The 17,114-nt window shown below is 40.0% G+C and overlaps 1 protein-coding gene and 3 non-coding genes across 4 annotated transcripts in view; 1 reads left to right on the top strand and 3 right to left on the bottom strand.

The window, feature by feature from the left end:
• LOC121386906 overlaps positions 1-17,114 on the top strand; it is a 35,289-nt gene that overhangs the window by 5,505 nt on the left and 12,670 nt on the right. The gene's annotated exons all lie outside the window — the stretch shown is intronic.
• Positions 5,458-5,529, bottom strand: Trnaq-cug. The gene has a single exon. It is a non-coding gene; the product is annotated as a tRNA-Gln (tRNA).
• Positions 13,814-13,885, bottom strand: Trnaq-cug. Its single transcript has one exon. It is a non-coding gene; the product is annotated as a tRNA-Gln (tRNA).
• Trnaq-cug lies at positions 16,311-16,382 on the bottom strand. Its single transcript has one exon. It is a non-coding gene; the product is annotated as a tRNA-Gln (tRNA).

The raw sequence follows: 17,114 nt of genomic DNA, 5'->3' as shown, positions 1-17,114 counted from the left end.
ACTCTTCCCCCTTCATTTCATTTCAACTTATTTTCGTGCTTATGTCCAATTAAGGTTCAGGCACGCTGTCATGGGAACACACCTCAGCAATCTGGGCTGTCTGTCCAGGACAGTAAGGTTAGCTGTTAGTTGGTTAGTGGTTAGTGAGAGAGAGAATAGGGTGTAGTGACCTTACACCTACCCATTGAGCCCTTAAGAACTAGCTGTCGGTTAGAGCCGGTACCGGGCTGCGTACCTTGTACCTTCCAGCCTCTAGTCCGATGGCTTAACCACTGCGCCACCGAGGCCGGTACTCTGTCCTCTTCATCACTGTCACAATAACGTATAGCCATATCATGGCTGGCCCTTGTTGTGTGCTAGCAACTATGAACAGCGCCTTGCTTGAGAATGTATTAATGTTTGTATACGCATTCCAAATGTTTCAACTGACAGTGATAGGCACCTGTGTAGAAAGCAGGTTATTTCATGGGCATAGCTGTGTATCACCGATATGATGACCACGGATGTAGTTAGTTTTAAAACATCAACCAGGCCTCCCAGACTTGAACATTTGCGTAAACCATTTATGAGAGAGAGAGAGAGCGAGTGCAGTCGTGGTGCACTAGCTGTGACGAGAAATAGCCCAATGGGCCCACATACGGGGATCGATCCCAGACCGACTGCACATCGAGCGAGCGCTGTATCACTGAGTTATGTTCCGCCCCTACAATTTGTGGGCTACGCAAAAACAAATTCAGGTAACCCATTTAATTTTTACGAAACACGCTATGACCGTGTCATAAATTCATTGCGCGAACGAAAAATGGGTTACGCAAACTATACTTATCCGAGCGACGCGCGAACGAAACTATCGCTCTCGCAATTTTCAGAGGCTTATCAACAATTCTTATGGCTAGACGCGAGCAATTGTTCCTGCTCGCGTGTTTTCGCGCAAAACTATTTCTGTGTGGGCGAAAAACTGCTCGTCTCATTATTAGCTGATATCGCTAATGTATTTTACTCAAAATTACTGTGAGTTTGACATTGAGATCATTGCCCCAGTACATAATTTTAGGATAGCAGTTTATGGCTGATCATAAATCCATAAGCACTGCATCATCGTTTCGGGCATAAGCGTACGAGACACGGGGACGGTGTGTGTGTGTGTGTGTGTGTGTGTGTGTGTGTGTGTGTGTGTGTGTGTGTGTGTGTGTGCGCGCGCGCGCGCGCGCAACTGCCCCCCCCCCTCCGCCCCCCTCCCCTAGAAAGTAAAACCTCAAATTCGGGTAAAAAGTATACAGATATTCGGGCAGATGTGCTAACCTAAGACCTTTTTACCATGTATTTATATCATTCTACCCTCAAAATTAGTTGTAATCCATGTAAAATTGCGTACCGACTCGTTTGCAACTCTGTATAGCAGTTTGGCAGTAAGGTTAATATGAATGAATGCTGTTATCCAGATTCGGGCATTTCTGTCTAATTCGGACAAAAACCAGCATGCCTCCCTACAAAAATGGTAGCCCATACCCCTATGGGTTGTAGTGATGTTGTTCTAGTTCTGTGGTCTAAATTATTTGGCCATTCAGAGCTCCTCTTTACAGCTAACTGCTAGTATTAGAAATGCTGACTGTTTCGCAGTGCAATCGTGAACCAGGAGTTTCGATGATTTTGGCGAGCTTGTATGTATGTATGTGTGGATGGGAGTTTCAGGGGGATTGCGCATGTTAGATGTTAAAGTAGAACAAATTTTCATGATTCTGATCAACTTAGATGGGGGGGGGGGAGGTCCTTTGACAATCTCTCCCCCCCCCCCCCCCCCCAAAAAAAAAAAAAAAAAATCTACCCGCAATATTAGTTGTATTTCATGTAAAAATGCGTAGTGATTCGTTTACAACCCTGTTTTATCTGTTTGGTAGTAATAATATTATGAATATGTTGTTATCAAGATTTGTTTTAACGTGGGCAAAACCCCAGTCACTCCTTCTCCTCCCCCCACCCCCACCCCTACACACACCTCCCACCCCCATCCCTACAAAATGGGAACCCGTTCGCCTATGCCAGTAAAAACCGGAAGTTGATATTTACCCGCCTGGGAACATATCCAGATTCACGATAGATCGTTACCCTGCCACATGACACTACACTGAATCCCGCTTGACGTTACGCAGGGAGTGTACGCGGGGACGACACTGGGATTTACGAACAGTTCAGATTTTACCGATAATGATGTTTGATATCCACGGATCGTTTGTCGTATTCTTTGATCTGATTTTCAACCGCATTCTCGGAGCATTTAGATTATGGAGATAACTGTAGGCGGCGACACACAACAACAAACAAAACCCCTACTGACAAATCTGGGAACGAACACAAGCTTTTGTTATGGATTAATAGCAGGTGTATTTTGGGTATAATTAAATAACAGTGATATTTCCCTTACGAAATTTGTTTCTGTTGCCTCTCCTACTCATGGCCACTAGACCAAAGCCGACAAATACCGCTACGTTATAGACACGACGGAAGCACGCATGTTTTGTACATTTAGTCATTGACTAATAAAATTGTCCAACTGATGGGGATCGATTCCAAACCGACCGCGCATCCAGCGAGCGCTTTACCATTGGGCTTTGTCCTGCTCGAAAAATGTAAAAGAAAAAGAAAAAAGTACATTATTTAATAACTATAATATGTCATTTTTCTAATTGAAGACGTTTGAGTGTGAATAGTATGCCAGGTACAGCACTGTTTACATTGTCAACATTTACAAAAAGTCGAAAGAAAGAAATGTTTTATTTAACGACGCACTCAACACATTTTATTTACGGTTATATGGCGTCAGACATATAATTAAGGACCACACATACTTTGAGAGGAAACCCGCTGTCGCCACTACATTGGCTACTCTTTCCGATTAGCAGCAAGGGATTTTTTATTTGCGCTTCCCACAGGCAGGATAGCACAAACCATGGTCTTTGTTGAACCACCTACCCATTGAGCCTTGCGGAGCACTCACTCAGGGTTTGGAATATCTGGATTAAAAATCCCATGCCTCGACTGGGATCCGAAGCCAGTACCTACCAGCCTGTAGACCAATGGCCTAACCACTACGCCACCGAAGCCGGTCCAAAACGTCGAATGATAACCAACCATTTTTGCGTTGTAGTCAGCAGACGGTATCATGTTTGAACAAATCGAGACTATGTTGACACAGTGAATGAAAGTCTTGAGTATCCAGGCACACAGTGTTAAGTGCGGATACTCCAACAAAGATTATTCCTAGACATAAGCTATCTTATTCACAAAACACAGATAGCAGTGTGCACAAACCCAGTCCCCGTCGACAAGCGGATATCCGTGCGCATAGAATGAGTTACACGTTTTATTACGGACTATTTCTTTTCGCGTCTGTATATCATAGCATCAGACAGAGATGTAACAACAGAAGGAAGGAAATGTTTTATTTAACGAGAGCACTCAACACATTTTATTTACGGTTATATGGCGTCAGACATATGGTTAATGACCCCACAGATAGAGAGAGAGGAAACCCGCTGTCGCCACTTCATGGGCTACTCTTTTCGATTAGCAGCAAGGGATCTTTTATATGCACCATCCCACAGACAGGGTAGTAAATACCACGGTCTTTGATATACCAGTCGTGGTGCACTGGCGGGAACGAGAAATAGCCCAATGGGCCCACCGACCGGGATCGATCCCACATCGACCGCGCATCGACAAAATATTGTCCAATATCCGATGATATGATAGTGTCGTCAAACAAAGCAAACTTTAACTATAACACAAGAGTCTGGGTCTCTTACAACACACATCACCCCCCCCCCCCCCCCCCCCCCGGAATAGGTTCACCCCAATATAAAATCTTGGCTACTCCAATATAGCAGGGGCCGAGACGTAGCTCAGTGGTAAAGCGCCCGCTTGATGACCGGTCGGTCTGGGATCGATCCTCGTCAGTGGGCCCATTGGGCTATTTCTCGTTAGCGCTAGTGCACCACGACTGGCATATCAAAGGCCGTGGTATGTGGCATGCTGTCTGTGGGATGGTGCATATAAAAGATCCCTTGCTGCTAATCGAAAAGAATAGCCCATGAAGTAGCGGCAGCGGGTTTCCTCTCTCAATATTTGTATGGTCCTTAACCACATGTCTGACGTCATATAACTGAAAATAAAATGTGTTGAGTGCGTCGTTAAATAAAACATTTTCTTCCTTCCAAGAGGACAGACCTGAAGTTAAAACTTGTTTACACTTTACATGTCTATATTGGGAACCATAATCACACTAGTAAACTGCACTGAACAAAGACACACGATCTTTCTGAGACAAGTCACCAGTGTTTTTTTACGAACAAATATTGTATTAAATCGTTTCTTATTACCTGCTCACACTCCCAGCAGGATGGACATTTAGCAACAACTTAACAATAAAACAGAGCGTGCTTGAATATTTGTCTTTTGAAATTAGATTACTGCCCAAGATAGCCTGACTGTTAACGTTAAAGGGACATTCCTGAGTTTGCTCCATTGTAAGATGTTTCCGACTAATAAAATAGTTCTACGATTAAACTTGCATATTAAATATATTTTCTTGTTAAATGTTTAGAATATCAGTGTCTGTATATTCAATGCGCTTCTGATTGTCTTAATATTTGTAAAAAGCCCACATTGGATTTTGTCCAAATATTTTTGAGGCACTAAAAGGAAATTTAACCTAGTACACATATTAGAACGATCAGAAACACGTCTAATATACAGCCACTAATATTTTATGCAAAAAAATATATTTGATATGTAATTACAATCGTTAAAAAGTCTCTGTTAGTCGATAACATCTTTAAAATTGCAGCAAACTCAGGAATGTCCCTTTAACATGTATGCATTTGTATTTGCTACACGTTAATAAAGACGTGACAAGGGTTGTGTTAGTTTTATTTACCTGTTTGTCAAACGGTGCAGCTGGAAATAGCTATTTTATTGCCATACATGCTGGTTTCTTTGTTCTGCCAAAGTAATTACTTTACGAAATGCTTGTTACTTACTGTTGTTGTTGTTGTTGTTGTCTGTTTATGTTGTCGTTGTTATTTTGTGTTTTCTTTGATTGTTTTTGTTTGGTTTTGTTTGGATTTTTTCGTGTGTGGGGTTGTTTGTTTAGTTGGGTGGGTGTTGTAGGTGTTTGTTTTGTTTTTATTGTTTTTTTTGTTGTTGTTGTTGTTTTGTTTTTTTTGTTTTTTTTTTGGGGGGGTTGTTGTTGTTGTTGTTTTGTTGGGGGGTAGGAGATCGCATGCGTGTGTGTCTGTATGTGTGTTCGTGTGTGTGTGTCCGTGTGTGTGTGTGTGTGTGTGTGTGTGTGTGTGTGTGTGTGTGTCTGTCTGTATGTGTGTTCGTGGTGTGTCAGGGTGTCTAATGTGTTTTTTAAATTAATTAATAACAGATAAATTGTAAAAAAAAAAAAAATAGATCAGGTTCCACCGAAACTTGAACTCGGATCGCTGGATTCAGAGTCCAAAGTGCTAACCATTACACCATGGAACCTACATAATGAGAATTCCATTTAGCACTGGGTACGAAGAAACATTATTTCTTTGTGTCTGTCCCTCCGTCTATATTTGTCTGTGCGTGTGTCTGTGTGAATTAATACAGCAATCGTATCCTTGCACAAATCAGACTCAAAGGGACGTTTCGACAAGGTATGATTGCCATCATGAACCACTTGCATGCATTTTGTCCACAGACAGGATAGTATATACCATGCCATTTTTTACACCAGTTGTGAAGAACTAGCTGGAACGAGAAATAGCCCAATAGGTCCACCGACGGGGATCGATCCTGGACCGACTGCGAATTAAGTGAACGTTTTACCACTGGGCTACAACCCGCACCTTGTGCACAGATCGACTGCCACTATCTCTCGGGTTCATACATCCTTCTCTAATCCGTCTTCCCTTTCATTACAACTTATTATCGTGCTTATATCCGACTTCGGTTCAAGCACGCTGTCCTGGGCACACATATCAGCTATCTGGGCTGTCTGTCTAGGACAGTGGGTTAGTTGTTAGTTGGTTAAAGGTCAGTGAGAGAGAAGAGGGTGTAGTGGCCTTATACCTACCCATGCAGCTCTTAATAACTTGCTCTGGCTTAGAGTCGGCACCTGACTGCGAACCCTGTACTTACCAGCCTGTAGTCCGATGGCTTTTAAAAAAAATCTTTTTATTCGAGAAACTCAACATTGCAATAGTTCGATGGCTTAACCACTGCGCCACCGAGGTCGGTTGCAAACTCTTTAAATATATAGTCATAAAAGATCCCTGATCTGCCACTGAAGATTTTGTAAACTATCTTTAGTTGGTCCCGGGCAACATGTGTTCTGCACAACACGCGAGGTTTAAATTGGTTATTTAGTTTTAACTAATGGAGTAATGAAAGACGATAAAAAGCGAAATGACAGCAAAACGCGATATTCGACACGACGCACAACTGTCATTCCACACATGGCCGCTGATGAAGTTAATGGAAGTCACGTGACCAGTACCTGTGTCTCTCAGCTGGTGTTTGAACGTCTGACGTTAAGATATATACCCCGTTAACATGCGACCATCTGGTTTGAAAAATACCACGCCGTCGTTATAGACATTGTCATTGTGACGCTGTGGATAATGGCCACGCGCCAGCCACATGTGTAAAACGGGAGGAAAAAAGAGAAAAAAAGATAATTGTCGGTGATAACGAGGCATTTTAATGTGTCCATCACCTTCGGGTATTTTCGGTAGTTGTCGTTAACAATGGCCACGCGCCGACACTTTGTTGACTGGCCTTGAGGTGGTATGCTATGAATAAAGACTATAGGCGTTATTATCTTGTAGGTTTAAATTGAAACCAATCATGTCTGTTTAATGATGTGTGTTCTGAAGCTGGAATAAAGTGTGTGTTAATATTTACTGGGATAGAACAGAACAGAGCTCTATTTCTTTTCTCAAATCACCAAACGGAAGTGCATTAAAAGATCCTGTTGCTGAAGTGGTTAAATATGTGTAAGCGTGCAATCTGGGCTTTGTAAACCAGTGTTCGCGTTTTGAATCATGTAAGTTATATTTGGATTTTAACTACTCTTGCACATACATATTTGCCATTTCATTTCAACTTATTTTTGTGCTTATATCTAATTAGCGTTCAAGCACGCTGTCCTGGGCATACACCTCAGCTATCTGGGCTGTCTGTTCATGACAGTGAGTTAGTTTTTAGCTGTTAGTGGTTAGTAAGAGAGAAGAGGGTGTAGTGGTCTTGCACCTACCCACCAAGTCGCTAAAGTTGTATTACTAGTAGAAAAATAGTAATAATAGAAGTAGTATATTAGTATTAATAGACGACAATGTTTTCTTAATATATATAACATAATATAATAATATAATATGATATAACAATACAGTATACATATCTAGTAAAATTAATACAATTTAATATGCAGTAAAACTGTTATTTTAGGCGAGCGATGCTATCAATTTAGTATTTATTAACTGGGAATAAAATCATTATAGTATTTGTTTAAACAGGCCTCTGGAAATCACGAGAACGATCTTTTCGTTCGCGCGTTGTTCGCGCAAATATAATTTTTTGTAACCTATTTTGTTCACGCAAAATTCAGGGAATCATGTTCATGGACATAACGAGTTACTACGGTAGACAATGGGTTACCTGAAATTAATTTTTCATAACCCATAAATCGGTTACGCAAATTTTTAATTCTTAGAGTATTTGTTTAAATACTCTCATGGTGTTTAACCATCGGCTATTTAATGTGTTAGTTATGGCTATGAATTAAAGAGACAGTCTCCAAGCTGGATATTGACCAAAACATGTATAATACAATGAATTGCATGTCCACACAAATATATTAAAATAAGTTCGTTTACTATTACTTATTTTTACAAATTTATACTATTATTTATTTTATCAATAAGTGTGACCAACAGGTTAACAAGTGACGTCACAGTTTCAATTCCAATTACATCTCCATAGTGGCAAAGTACTTCCAGCAATTTTAATGAATACACGTTGAATAGATGCATTTAATATTTTTCGCTAAGGATTCTTGATAATATCACTGTTTACACCGATTGGAAGCGCATTACAGTTTTAATATTCTTGGTTTAGTTTTACAAAGATTATCTATGACATCGACTACCGTCCTCGGTGGCGTCGTGGTAGGCCATCGGTCTACATGCTGGTAGGTACTGGGTTCGGATCCCAGTTGAGGCATGGAATTTTTAATCCAGATACTGAGTCCAAACCCTGAGTGAGTGCTCCGCAAGGCTCAATGGGTAGGTGTAAACCACTTGCACCGACCAGTGATCCATAACTGGTTCAACAAAGGCCATGGTTTGTGCTATCCTGCCTGTGGGAAGCACAAATAAAAGATCCCTTGCTGCTAATCGGAAGAGTAGCCCATGTAGTGGCGACAGCGGGTTTCCTCTCAAAATATGTGTGGTCCTTAACCATATGTCTGACGCCATATAACCGTAAAATAATGTGTTGAGTGCGTCGTTAAATAAAACATTTCTTTCTATGACATCGACCAGTTGTTTACCACAAACACGTGTAAAAATAGCGAAATATAAATAACCATATGATCCAGAATATAAACTCATCGTCCACAGAGGGTCGATCCCCGTCGGTAGGACCATTGGGCTTTTTCTCGTTCCAACCAGTATACCGCGGTTGGTATATCAAACAGCGTGGTATGTGCTATCCTGCCTGTGAGATCGTGCACATAAAAGATCCCTTGTTACTAAAGAAAAACAAATGTAGCGGGTTTCCTCTTCAAGATTATATATCAGAATTACCAAATATTTGACATTCACAAGCCGATGATTAATAAACCAATGTGCTCTAGTGGTGTCGTTAAACAAAACAAACTTTTTTCAATCGTTCACATCATCAACATTGGTTGTTGTTTTCGATCATGCCATATAAAATAAATACTAGATTATCAACGTTTTTACTCAAAATGGGGTCGATTGTCTGTTTAAATGACAGAACAGAACTTTATTACACCCTGGCCGTTAGGCAACGACATGTGGGGAAACATGAACAAATACATAACATAATGTGACAAGACAGGATAGGGTTTACAGGAGAACATTAAATAATAAATAATATAGTATATGAATAGTTAAATTATATACAAAAATAGTTAAATTATATACAAAAATATATACATACAATAAGTCAATAATATTAGGTATAGTAGAATAAATGAAGTTCATTATATAATTTGTTATACATGTATATATCGATTTATTAAAATAGGGATATGTGTGTTATAATAATAAAGCATATTTAACTCGAGTGATGTGGTATATATATATATTGATTCAAATAGCTACAAAACCTAACTCTGGCCAATGAAAGGACCGCCCTCATTTTGCTAAAGTAATGTTCTGAATGGGCTTCGGGTAGGGCGCTTGGCTTATCAGTGCAGACGAACTGTATCATTTAAAAAAAGAAAAAAAAAAAAAGAAAAAAAAAAACATTTTTAATCCTGTGCATCCCTCCCAACCCATTAAACATGGGCGTACATGGGGGGGGGGGTGTCGATGGGTTCGACCGACCCCCCCCCCTCCCCCGAAATCGCTTTTTTTATAATTTAATATATCTGACATTGATATCTGACATTATTATATTTACTCAACATAGAAATATCTGCCCAATATCTCTGCAATCTATTTTGGAACCCCCCTTTTCAAAACTCAACATAGAAATATATGCCCAATATCTCTGCAATCTATTTTGGAACCCCCCTTTTCAATGTACGCCCATGTTAAATGCTATTTAATCTACAACGAACATTTCTTTAATAGTCTACCTTAAGTGAGAAATGCGTTACAATGGTAGAAAAACCAGCATAGCGTTTTAGAGTCCTTTTTGTCCTACACAAGAACACAACACGGGGTCTATAACGCACACAGTTTAATTTCTAAACGCTGGCTCGTAACATGATCTATAACCGTTTCATCTCTATCTGAAAACCCCTCGAACCGTCTCGTTAAACGGTCGCCGATTATCAGTCTAAAATATCCCCATGCTACGCTTCATGAAACGCGAATTAAAAACAAACTTCGGCAAAGATCGGCCCGATTTGTTTTGTATAACGTTGTCATAAAAGACACACTTGACAAAGTAAATACGATCCCGACAAGGTCGTTAATACAAGCAACAGTGCCCCCACGCGGGATAAAATTACACACTTTGCTGTGGGTCAAAATGCCGCCTTTGAAAAATCTCGTTACGCCGACGTTCTTCATATTTTTATAACCCACCGGGCGATGTTTGAATTTGTGACGGTTATTGTAGTGTTTCCGTTCCGCTCTCACGTATGTGTCATCACGTGTCGACTCATTGTCAGTATATTCTACATTGATAAATACACATGATATAGTATAGGTTCTTTTATACCAAATTAATTAGCTTTGCCGACGATGTTAACTTATTTTAATATGTATTTTTTTTAATATATAATTTATAGATATAAACACCATAATAATACTCCTATGCAGTACATAAAGGTGTGGCATCTTACCTTTAAAAGTGACAGGCCAAAGTGTTTTGCCCTGAAAACTGACCCTATGTTTTGTTAACCTACAAATCTATAACACATCTGTATAAAGTTATAATAGCGTGAAACAAGACTCTGTGAGGTTGAAATGGGGAAATACCTTATAAAAATAGACCAGGTCTGGTGCTTATAAAACTTTTAGAGTCTAGAATGTAATAGAGTCTGAGGCACTAATGTCATGACGCCATACAAATGAGAAAGTGTGACGTCATTAGATATTGAGACTGGACTTATAAGCACGGACACAGAGCTCATCTCCATAACCTTTACTTCTCTGAGGTACGTGCTTTTCTTGAATTAGAAAATAATACATGCTGTGGCATTACACAAACGAGGATGACCAGCAAATTCCAGCAACAATTCTTGTATGTAAATGGTTTTGTCGTTCAGATGACTTGTCCAGCTTCATAGTATTGAAGACAAATGTCATGACAGACCAACATGTAGAGCGACGTATGGTGGCGTAGTGCTTTGTTTTCTACAAGCTTCAGAGAGATGTAAAAACCTAGCTCCCTAGTCCTACCATGTTGCCTTGAAGTTTGTTTTGTTTAACGACACCACTAGAGCACATTGATTTATTATTCATCAGCTATTGAATGTCAAACATTTGGTAATTTTTACATAATTGTCTTTAGATAGGAAACCCGCTACATTGTCCCATTAGTGTCAAGGGATCTTTTATATGCACCATCCCATAGACAGGATAGCACATACCACGGTCTTTGATATACCAGTCGTGGTGCACTGGCTGAAACAAGAAATAGCCCAATAGGCTCCAAGCTGCCAGAAGCCCATTCTTATAACATATTAAAACTCAATTTCACGGTTTTAGCAAAGTATCCACTCGCTGTCAAACTACGCGCAGCTGCCATTTATCAGCGCCCCGTCTACGCCATAATAGTCTTTCACCTGTATAATGGCATGTGAAATATTAGTGGTGTAAGCATCTCTCCTTGGCACGGATTCATATTCAATTTATCGAACGACTATCAAATAATATTTAGGTTGACGTTATTAATTTTTAGTATTATGTACAAAAATGAACATAACCTCTTTGCCAGTCTATCTGACACCCTTTCGTGTTCCATATATCAGTTTGCCTGTCTCATTGTTTTCCACTAAAATTTAAAAGAATTGGTTATTGGATTCTAACATAAAATATATCACAAACAAATATCTTTTCTTTTGGTATTTGACAACAGTAAATGGATAAACATTATTTTTCATTAAAATGTAATATGAAATTTGTTGGTCCATGGAGATCATGCGATAAAGCACATAATTCCATTTGCAGTCTATAGAGAAACAAAAGTGTGCTGTGAGATCAAATACTAGTATCCAGGAACTCGCGCCATGCGCGTGCGGATGTCACCTGAGACCGCTTCCGCTTGCATATCATTAACGCGCGCGCTCGCGTGGTATCATTGAAATTCACGTGTACTAACAATATGCTCCGCTAATTGTGTTTTAATTAATGAGGTCTCGCCACCCAGTGAACAAAACAGCGAGTTCATCTCGACTAATTCACGTGTCAGGAATACACCGGGTCATACATCAAGCGAAATTAGTAATTCGTTGAAATTGTGAATCAGAGAGAGTTAATATCTGTTATATCGGCAAGGCCAACTGTGGGCGTGTGGGAAATTTTGACATATTGTAATCAATTCGTAGTCGTTTCAGCTGCTCATTTTGACCATATTTTGTATCGATTTGAACTTGTTGGTTTATGGAGAGCTGTGGCAAGGTATTTCGTTATAAACATGTTGCGTCTGTTTAAAACATTTTACCTGTTGACTCTAGTTGTGTCGTTAAACAAAACAAACTTGTCTGCTTGATATTTAGTTGTCTTTGGTCAGTCGTACGTGCATTCATTTTCCAAGTGAGTCTGTTTGTTATACTGTTGATGTCTCTCTGTCTGTGTCTTTATTTCTGTTAGTGTCTATGCCCGTCCCTCTGTGGATTTGGAGTTTTATATTGTTAACACACATACAATAAGTGGTGTGTTTTTGTCATTCTCTCTCTCTCTCTCTCTCTCTCTCTCTCTCTCTCTCTCTCTCTCTCTCTCTCTCTCTCTCTCTCTCTCTCTCTCTCTCTCTCTCTCTCTCTCTCTCTCTCCCAGAAACGTGTAGTAGAATATATAATGTGGTAGTCATTTATTTCATTATTTGAACTTATTTTCGTGCTTATATCCAATTAAGGTTCAAACACACTGTCCTGGGCACACACCTCAGCTATCGGGGCTGTCTGTTCAGGACAGAGGACTGGTTGTTTAGTGATAGAGTGTTAGAAGCATATAACCAAGTGCAAAAACCTGTATTTGCAGAAATGTAGTAGTATTGTATCTCTCAAACGACTAAATACAGTCACTTGCACTCACTTTGTTCTGGGTTGGCCTTAATCAAAGCTCGTGTCCCTCTCGTGACGTCACACAACACTGACACCCAAAACGGAGTATGTCGCAACAGTTAAGTCGTGGCATTACATGCATGTGTCAAATGAACGACCGCAGGCCAGTCCGAAGCGCCGTTGACAGTTTGACCAGTGGTGTTTAATAAGAAAGAGCCGTGAGTCAGTCGATAAGTCACTAGTAATTAGACCGGTTCACCCTCGGGCTACGCCGAGTGTCATTTGTGAGCCATAATTATATGTTCAGCTCTCGATACCCGCGAGGGATAACTATACTCATATTCACGTCGTGAAAAAAGAGTTAAAGTCGAAAAGACTAATGAATGACTGACCACTAATCAGGTATGCCAACCGGCGAGTCTGAGGGATTATCTACAATACATGATTCTATATCTCGTGTTTAAATTTCCTGCCATGCAAAAACGAAAAGGTAAAACAGTGGTGCTCTGGTCTGTGGGGACAGATTACTTATCACAGAATTTTGCATGCTGTATTCAGCCTTAGGGTAAAATGGAGTTCAGGAACAAGGTAAATGCACTAGTGCTCTGGTCTATGGGGAGAGACTTAAAACCATGGTGTAAATTAAATAGGATGATTTGACAGAGTATATTAGGTCTATCACAAACAAAAACAAATGTTTTAGCTTCAAATAGATGTGGGGTTGGGGTGGTTGCTATAAGCATGTATCATGCATACGAAATGGCTGTTGGATGTGAAACATTTGTTAATCTTGATATTTAGTCTTAAAGGGGAAAAATAAGTTTTATTTCATTATGCAGACATGAAAAAAGAAATTAAAGCAGGTTCCACCGAGATTTGAACTCGGATCGCTGGATTCAGAGTCCAAAGTGCTAACCATTACACCATGGAACCTATAAACAAAGGTTACTGTGTTTGCTACGTCGCTGTAAAGCTTATGGTGGTGTAATGCAAGTAAAATATTATTTGATTTATTAATCATCGCCTACTGGATGTTTAAAATGTTTTCACTTTATCATATACTCTTACAGAGGAAACCCGCTATGTTTTTAGTTCCATTAGTAGCAAGGGATCTTTCATGTGGACTTTCCCACAGGCAGGACAACTGGTATATTATCAGACCAACCCCCACCCCCTATTCTTAGGGCCAGGGTTAGATTTAGGGTTAAGTTTAGGTTTTGGGTTAGGGTGAGTTTCCCTCTTTATACATGTATCAGTTTAATGGGGAGGTGTATGTGTAGGGAGGGGGGGGGGGGGGGGGGGGTAACATGCGAAAATATTTCTAGTGTGTCAATGGTCAATGATTCCAAATCACAACGTATTAGAAATATTCACCCTTAAAGGGACATTCCTGAGTTTGCTGCATTGTAAGATGTTTCCGAATAATAAACTAGTTTCTACGATTAAACTTACATATTAAATACATATTTTCTTGTTTAGAATATCAGTGTCTGTATATTCAGTGTGTTTCTGGTCGTCTTAATATTTGTAAGAAGCCCAAACTGGATTTTGTCTTCAAATAATTTCAAATTATTTTAGGAAATAAAATGAAATTTAACCTTGTACAAATATTAGAACGATCAGAAACACGTTGAATATACAGCCAGTAAATATTTTATGCAGACAAATATATTTGATATGTAATTACAATCGTTAAAAAGTCTCTCTTTTTTACTAGCCATCGGGCATGCTAATAGTAGTTATTTACTAGCTCAACACTGAATATCACTAGCCACGGGAGTGGGGCTACCATAATCTAGAAGTCCTGGTCTGTTAGTCGATAACATCTTTAAAATTGTAGCAAACTCAGGAATGTCCCTTTAATAGTTGAATCTTTAGTTGAAAATGCTCCAGTTGTAGAGTATGAATGAGCTGTGGAGGGGAGTGGGGAGTAACACACAGTTTCAAATTCTGTCATCTCAATCTACATGCTGCTATGGTCATCTAATATGACTAATAACCCGTATTAACCAGTCTCAGTTCCTATATTTGACGCCTCTCTTCCAGTCGGTAGATCCAGATTTAACGCCCAGCCGACCAGTTAGACGTTGAGTTGTCATCCAGGGACGTCAAATACCAGGGCGTTGTTAGCAGTGCCCATTATAAACTACTCACCCGGCTAACCAACTGTGCACAGAAGTCAGGAACAGATTTATTGTCCCTTGTCAACCTCCAGGGCGCGCCACGTTGACCAGGGGTCAAGGGTCGACACGATGGTGAACTTGCTGGAATTGTACAAAGTGAAAGCTGCTATTGTAATGTTAAGTAATTTACATGACTTTAATAGCAAATAAGACTCTGGAGATTTGACTGTTCACTTTTTTTTTATTATTACTAAACGCGGCTTCGGGGTGTTTGATCATACGAGATTAGCGCCAATCTGATAATAGGTGTTGGGTAAGGGGAACGGTAAAGAACACGTGGTCAATATAATACCGGTAATGTCTCTTGTGATGTTGTAATGGTCGCACTACGTGTTGTAACATGACTGTAGTTGGAGGAAGGGGTCTTTACTTGCACACACACACACACAGACACACACACACACACACACACACAGAGAGAGAGTAAAAGTAAAGTTTGTTTTATTTAACGACGCCACTAGAGCACATTGATTTTTAATCTTATCATCGGCTATTGGACGTCAAACATGTCATTCTACACTGTTTTTAGAGGAAACCCGCCTGTCGCCACATAGGCTACTCTTCTTTACGACAGGCAGCAAGGGATCTTTATTTGCGCTCCCACAGGCAGGATAGCACAAACCATGGCCTTTGTTGAACCAGTTATGGATCATTGGTCGGTGCAAGTGGTTACAACCTACCCATTGAGCCTTGCGGAGCACTCACTCAGGTTTTGGAGTCGGTATCTGGATTAAAAATCCCATGCCTCGACTGGGATCCAAAACCAGTAACCCTACCAGCCCTGTAGACCGAGGGCTCTGCCACGACGCCACCGAGGCCGGTCTGTTCTCTCTCTCTCTCTCTCTCTCTCTCTCTCTCTCTGTCTCTCTCTCTCTCTATCTTTCTCATTTACTCTCTTTCTCTCTGTCTCTATATCTCTCTTTCTCTCTCTGTCCCTACCAAACCTCTTTATCTCGTTTCCCACCCATCCACGCATTAACATACCAGTCGGTAGGTGAATTCATGTCCCTCCCCCCAAAAAATAAAATAAAATAAATAAAAATACAAATACAAATTTCCAAGCAACAAACAAAAAGGAAATCAAAACAAATATAACAGCATAAAATAAAATAATTTTAAGTAGTAAATAGTTTTATTATGAAGAATAACCGAGAAACACTTTTAAAAAATGAATTAGGTTCTACCGAGACTTGAACTCGGATCGCTGGATTCAGAGTCCAAAGTGCTAACCATTACACCATAGAACCGTTACAAAGATAGTTTGAATTGTCACTAAATATAATACAATCTTCTTGTTTCGGTGTGTGTGTATCTCTCTCTCTCTCTCTCTCTCTCTCTCTCTCTCTCTCTCTCTCTCTCTCTCTCCTCTCTCTCTCTCCTCCGTCCTCTCTCCCTCTCTCTCTCTCCTCTCTCCCCTCTCCTCTTCTCTCTCTCTCGGACAAACAGATGAATAGATAAACAAACAAATAATAAAAAAAGAAAACAAAAATAAACAAGTTAGCCTAGTATAAAATTACGTACACATTTATATATAAGCGTTAATCGTCCCTATTATACGTGGCTTCGTAAATACACATCAACATCAACCTGTAAAGGTATTTCAACAGTGACATTCATGTCGCCGAAATTAATTTGCTCCCCCTGTGGTCTTGTTTCTGCCCTCCTAAGATTAACGACGTGGCTCTTCCCCCCGCCCTTCTTTTCTATGATTCCACACTGTCTTGTTTACAGTTTAGGCTTCACAACGCTTTAAGACGCGACTGTGATGCGTCAGCACATTTTACGATACAACTAAATTTAACGCCGTTTTTTCAGGTGCGCGGTTTTTGACGTGGTGCGGGCAAGGTGCAGGCGCTGTTAAAAAGAAAAGCAAAAAACAAAAAAAACCCTTTCCCCCCCACCTAAACAAAAACAAAAGCAACCCAAACAAACAAACAAACAAAAACTCCCTCACCCCTCCCCTTTCCCTTCCCCAAAAA

Source organism: Gigantopelta aegis, chromosome 12 (assembly GCF_016097555.1).
Source record: "Gigantopelta aegis isolate Gae_Host chromosome 12, Gae_host_genome, whole genome shotgun sequence".
Classification (NCBI taxonomy): domain Eukaryota; kingdom Metazoa; phylum Mollusca; class Gastropoda; order Neomphalida; family Peltospiridae; genus Gigantopelta; species Gigantopelta aegis.
Note: the sequence above shows the minus strand (reverse complement) of the source record. Positions and strands in the feature narration are given on the sequence as shown.